Genomic DNA, 6,868 nt, shown 5'->3' with positions numbered 1-6,868 from the left:
TCATTTCCCTAACATCAACTTATCTGACCTTTTCTGCTTGACTCAGATATATACTAGTTATTGCAATGGGACCTATGTTTCTTTGGGCCTGGCTTACTTCACTTAACATAATATTTTCCAAGTCTTTCCATTTCCTAACAAATGGGACAATGTCATTCTTTCTGATGGAGGCATAGAATTCCATTGTGTATATATACCACATTTTCTTTACCCAAATGTTCACAAACAAGACCACACTAAAGCTATCAGCACGACTATGTTTATTGCAGCCTTATTTACCATTGCTAAGATATGGAACCAACCCAGATGCCCCTCAGTAGATGAATGGATCAAGAAAATATATAATTTTCTTGTTATCACCATATCCATGAAGGTGATTGTGACTTTCTGCGAATGTAGCATTAACCTTTAATCTGTACTGGGAAGTGCCTTGAGTTGAATTTCAGTTGAATGCTGGGCTGAGTGTGCAACACAACAGAGCCTGCTAGTCCAAGACAGAGGCTCCATTAGGCAAGTCCACTCTTCACAGCTGAGGAACAGGATATAGATATTGCACTATTGCACCACTTGCACCCCCACTTTCCAGCCCAATCATGCTTGCTAGCACACCATTTCTAATATTACAGCCCACTAATCCATGATACCATGCCCTTCTTGCCTTTGTGATTTTGCATGAGATCTCTACTCTGCCAAAATGGCCTTTCCTCCTTCTCTACTCATGGGTTGCTCTTTGTCCTAAAGGGCACAGTTCAAGACTTACTCTTCAAAATCCTCCCAGAAGACCTCCTTAGTTCCTTTGAGGGCTCCTATAGCAGATATAATATCCATCTATCTATCTATCTATTTTTTAAATTCCCTCTTCCCACCTGAGACATCTTTGAAGCCAAGGTAAGTATCTTACTCATGGTCTTCAAATTCTCATCATTCATCAGATTACAGTGTCCAGTACTTATCTAGTATCCACTGAAAATGTATAATTGAGAACCGTGTCATTCTTTTTTGCTTCTCTTTACAGAAACGATGACTATGGATAAGAGGACTGCTTGTGCCAAGGACATAGTAGGACAACCATCTAACAAAGATAACTTTACCCATCTAAGCAACACCTGGACAACACCAGTGACCAAATACTCAGCTGTAACCACAGCAGTAACTGGCCCTCCTTCTAAATCGGGTTTGGTAAACCCTAATGGGTTAGCTACCTACTTCAGGTGGCCCAAGGTGATATACTGTAGTAGAAGATCATCTCTCATTGTCCAGAACCCAGATTGGTGTATGGAAGGAAGCAAGTTAACATGGAGAGAGTCCCCAGAGCATCAGGACTCTGGGTGATTAATGTGAGGCCCTTGGTAATGGAGACATAACACCTGCCTTGGCAGTGGTTACTCTGATATGAAGTTTCTCGTATAAATGCCCTGGAAGGACAGAATATTTTAAAATATATCCAGGTGCTAAATAGGCAGCAAATTTCAGTTCAAACTCCACTAGCATTGAGCTAATGACTGTCCTCAGAGGATAATTTCATCCTAAGAAGTGATTTAACTTTACAGAGAATTGCCTCTCCACCTCTCCACCCCCATCCCCCACCTAGAGAATACTAGGGCACGCTGGCCATTCCTCTGGAGAAAATCTAGTGCAAGGAGGGTTAGTTCACAACAAACTCACTGCCCCCTCCCATGCACACGGCAGAGTACCAGTTCACCGTGATCTTCTTTCCCACTAAAACCAGAGTCTTTGTCCTGAGATTCTAGCCAGCAGCCACTTCCTTTCAGCTGCTGGTGTTATTAGAATAAACTTCAATGTCATCCTTAGAGAGGTATATCTCTCAGTGGCATATGCATCCTGCAGGATCTTTTCCCCTCTTACACCCAGGGAACTATCTAGGAAACAGGTGTAGGATTGTGTGAGATGACACACTGAGAGATGAACACAGTGGTCTCCAAAGAGCAGAAGACAATCTTTGGGGCCAACTTGGCCTTCACGCCTTCTGGGGGTATTCCTATATACAACAGACCAGAGTTTAGATTTGGGCAGCCACAGAAAATGGTTCTCCTTTCCCTTCAGACCATTTCACTTTCATAGCATTGGGGAATGGAAATATCTGGAAGAGTGAAGGTCAAGGGCTCTCTCCCCTAGTAGCTCCTTCATCACTCAACTTCCTTCTTGCCAATCTACTGCCAGCTATATGCCTCATCCTTATTGCTTCTGCTCCAAAGAAATGAAACCAAAGGCCTCCATACGCCCCGAGGGACCAAAGGCCTGCACCCAGTGTCCCTCGGTCTCTCATTAGAAGTGCAAGGCACTTCCCCCTGCCCCATGCATCTGCCCCACTATTCCAAAATAACATTTCCCTTTCCTTCCATTTCTGCAGCAGAATTCAGTGTTGGAAAAAAATCATTATCTTTATTTCTACATGGGACTCACTGGGTGGAAGTCAGATCATTGTGTGTTGTAAGAAAGGTCTCCTGCTACTGCTGCCTAGTTCAACCCCTACCATGATGTCAGACCTTAAAAGGGTGGAGGCCTTTGCTTGTGTGAGGCACTAATAGTTCACTCAAGCATTCCTGCGTTCCCCAGCTTACCCGATCCACATCCATCTCTCATCAATCATGCCAATCTCAGTTCTGCCTCTCTATCTGATGACATGAGAAAAATTCAAACTTTCTTTGTCCCAGGCCCTCCCCCACCTATTCCTTCCCATTCAAACTTTCTCTACCACATCAGTGTTTAGAACCAAAGCAGGAAGGGTGAGTGCCAGCAGAATAGTGAGAGGAAATATTATCATTAGAAACAGGCAGATGAGCCCAGAAGAATGGTCCCAAAGAAGCCTGCCTGGCTCTAATAGATATCAGGCAGCCATTTCATTAAGCTTTGACATGTCCTTGGCTCTGAGAGCCTGGGTTGGAGACCCTGGGGCAGATGTGCCTATTGTTCCCACCTCAGGATCCTCCTGCCCAGAGCTAGCAGCCCTGGGATGGGTATGAGTATGCTACTGGCTCCTTGGTATGAAACAAAGGTAACTGTAGGAGTTATTAGGCAAACAGTACTGCCCAAGTGGCAGGCAGGTGGCTCTGTGTCTGGAAAGCTTTGCCTAGCCAGTGTAGCTGTGGTGAGGGGCTGCTTATACATTTGAATTCCTTCAGCCCATTGGCAACTCTGTCTCTGTCTCTTCCATTCTGTTTGGTTGCCCTTTAGTTTCCTAGTAAATGTTCCTTTTGAAAAATTCAAACTTTGTCTTGTCGAACTTGGGGTACAAAGAAGTGTTTTCTACTATGAAGGCGTTTTCAAATTTTCTAGCAATCATGGAATCCAATCATGACTCTATGAATCATGGCTATCAATAACCCTAATTTCCTATGAAGAAAAGAAAGTCATGCTCACACATTAAAGACCAAATATAGAAATGGAAAATGGCTTGCTATTGTCATGTTACCTAGTGTCATGTTACCCAGTGTTCCAAATAGCTATTGCTACATAAAAGCACCGGTATTTGTTTCTTTACTTATTTGTTTGATAGAGTGTTACTATGTAGCCCACGCTAGCCTTGATCCCAAGATCTTCCTGCCTCTGCCTCCTGAGCACAACTGAATGGCCAGCTATAGTGCTTTACATAGAAATTTGTCTCCCCTGATTATATGTTGACTGGGCTTAGGTAATTGCTCTCTGGTGGTCTCATGGTTACTGTCAGATAGCAATGGGGGCTGGTACCATCTGAATGACTGACAGGGCTGGATGTCATGTCTGGTTCTGTACCTGGGATTATTGGAACAGCTGAAGAATGGTTGCACCTCTCTCACCACATGGTAAGTTTGGGCTTCCTTACAACATAGAAATCATGAGATAATCTGATTACAAAGCAGCTGGCTTCTCCAAGAAGTAGCATTGGACACAAGGCCCATAATCTTATAACTAATTTTTTAAGTAACACAGGGCCATGTCTACCACATACTGGGTTCAAAGCAGGTCATAAGGTTAGCCCCAATGAAAGGGGAGGAAATTATACAAGAATGAATACTAGAAAGCATGGCTCATCAGAACCATCTTTGGAGATACTGGGGATGAGAGGAGAGGTGAGGAGGTTACTGAGTGGAAGGAACTATCCCTTTAAAAGCACATGTAATAATATAGATGGAGAATGGGGGCTTTACAAGAGGGGGAAGTGCTATCAAGATACAGCTATGCTGAAGAAAAGCAACTTGTGGGGCTGGGAAGGTGGCTCAGTGGTAGAGCGCTTGCCTTGCATGCCTGAGGCCCTGGGTTCACTTCCTCAGCATTATATAAGCAAAAAGAAAAAAGCCGGAAGTGGCACTGTGGCTCGTGGTAGAGTGCTAGCCTTGAGCTGAAGAACTGAGGGACAGCGCCCAGGCCCAGAGTTCAGGCCCCACGACCAGACACCCCCCCAAAAAAAATGTCTGAAAACTGTAGGTGGATCTTGAGAATTCTGCAGGTCAGTTACCTCACTGATTGCCATCTAGGGCTATCGAGAGTGCCTAGTGTAGTCACGCCCAGCCTCCAGTACTTCTGGTATCATTACCTACATTGAAGCCAGAGAAGATGGCTTACTTGTTGACCCCTTCAGGCCTCCCTTTCTCAGATTCCTGAGGTGGTGGCTGATATGGAGTATAAATAGAGACTGAGGGGCCCAGTGAGATCCTACTAAGTCTCAGATCTTCTGTCTGAAAGGATCTCCACACTCTTTCTCCCCCTGTCTTCTCTCAGTGCCCAACATGAGTGACATCCATCAATAGTCTTTAGCAATCACTGTGTTACTTTCCTAGCTGTTGACCCTGTGACTCCTGCCACTGGAGTGTTTTGTTGGGGCTCTTCTAAGCCACAGGCAAGTCACTGGAAGTTCAGGGAATTCCAGAGTATCTTCACAGATTCTTTCGAGAGAAGAGGCATGTGTGAATGGCTCTTGGCAGGACAGAATATATTACTCAGCATCCTATTCAATTGCATTCCAGAACAAAACTTCTGTATGGAAGAAGTGAAATAAAACTGGAAAGAATAAAAGAATCAGAAAAAGTGTCCTATGAACACCAGGGAAGATCTTCAGGCAACTCCAGTGAAAATTAGAAAATAATATTGGCCCTGGGCTTCATCTCTAAGCCCAGGGCAAATAGGAAGTAAAGAGAAGCCCAGAGTAATACCCATGTGACTCCTTGAGTATCCTTGACAGGAAATATAAAGCTCCCTTTGTTGAGTCTCCTAGAAGAGTAGATCTAGCCTCCCTTGGAACTATGGCAAAAACCACCTTCCTTCTCTCCGGCATGTGGGTTGAAAATTCAACTAGTTGTATGATCATCTTTGCTACCTCCCTCCCTATTGTTTTTCCACTTGAGTACAGGATCTCCCAGTTTGGGGAAGATTAAAGGCCAAAGGTAACTGTGGTTCCCACAGCTTCAATGTGATGGATCAGGATTTCCAGCTCATCCACAGGCCACTGCCAAGTTTTCACAAGACGATTGTTCTCACTGCACCTCCTGCTGGTAGGAAAGGGAAGAACAAGCAAGGGACCACAGATGATATCCCATCATCTATATGACATCCTAAATTAGATTGTTCTATAAAAGGCCGAAGAGTTTCACCAAACAATAAAGCACATTTATCAATATGAAATTTATTAACATTACATCTTGCATTTATAATATATGGTATTGGTTTTTATATTTTTTATTTCTATTTTGAAAATTCAACTTGTAATTCCAAACAGTAAAGTTGGAAAGTGTTTTTTCAATGCTAAATTTATTATAGTTATTATTCCATTGATTATCCGTTGTATTAAAGTTATTTGTGAGCCAGCATTTGAGACACAGAGATATTGATAGTTTTGCTATCAAATAGTAGCAGCTCTAAGATATTGACTTTTTCACAATTTAGATAAAATTCTTTTCTCATGGTAACAGCATCCGATAGCCCCAGTTTGGATTTACCAAGACTAGAATTTTGTTTTTTAAAAAAAGACAAGTTCTCCAGTTTGTCGAACACAAAGCTTTTAGATAAAAATTAAAACTGTGTCTTCAAATGCCTGAAGATGCTTGTCCAGGTTTCTGAGATGATCTTATAAACTATATAAACTAATAACCCTTCCAGAAACCAGCTTTGATGATTTTGAAAATGTGTTTTTCCCCCTCAAGGAAATTTATAATTGAAATTTTTATGTTTAAAGCTTTCAAACAATCCATATGTTAAAAAGTACCCTGGAAAACACAATCAAGAGCTCAAGATGGAAAGCATTGCCATACAGTGCACAGTCTCAAAAAGATAAATGAACACACTATTTGCCCCTCCTGTGTATTGTATCCACAAATCAAATGGAACTCTGCTAGGTGCTCCTTGGGCCTGCTGGTTCCGGTGAGGGATGTGGCTCTTAGCCAAGTAGTAATTCTGTATTATGGCCCAATCTTATGGTCAAAGTTTTCTAATTTTGTGGTTAGGATGTAAAGAATGAATTAAAATGTTTTTATTGAATAGAGGACTCAGACAGCCTTGTACCATTTGCTATAGAAAGGGAGAGATTTTAGCCACCACTTGAAGAAGGAAGAAGAGGGCCATGGGTGTTTGCTCAGCAGTAGAGTGCTTGCCTGCTCTGTATGTAAGGCCATGGATCTAACTTCAACACTAAGAAAAATGAAGAGGAAGAGGAAGAAAAAAGGAGAAAAAATATGCCATTTTTTTTGAAAATTAGAACTCCAGGGATTAAAAGTATTTCCTCTTTCAATCTCACTGTTGTCTAGACTAATCTCGAATCCCAAACTGTTTCAGCCTTCTGGGAGTCCAAACGTGAGCCCCTCACGCACTCCTTAAAAGTATTTCAACCAAATAAAATATGTAGTGGCTTTAGTTTGTTCTACACAAATTAGGTGTC

The sequence above is a fragment of the Dipodomys ordii genome, unplaced genomic scaffold, assembly GCF_000151885.1.
Source record: "Dipodomys ordii isolate 6190 unplaced genomic scaffold, Dord_2.0 Scaffold113, whole genome shotgun sequence".
Taxonomy (NCBI): Eukaryota; Metazoa; Chordata; class Mammalia; order Rodentia; family Heteromyidae; genus Dipodomys; species Dipodomys ordii.
The sequence above is the reverse complement of the archived record's forward strand: the minus strand, read 5'-3'. Positions refer to the sequence as shown.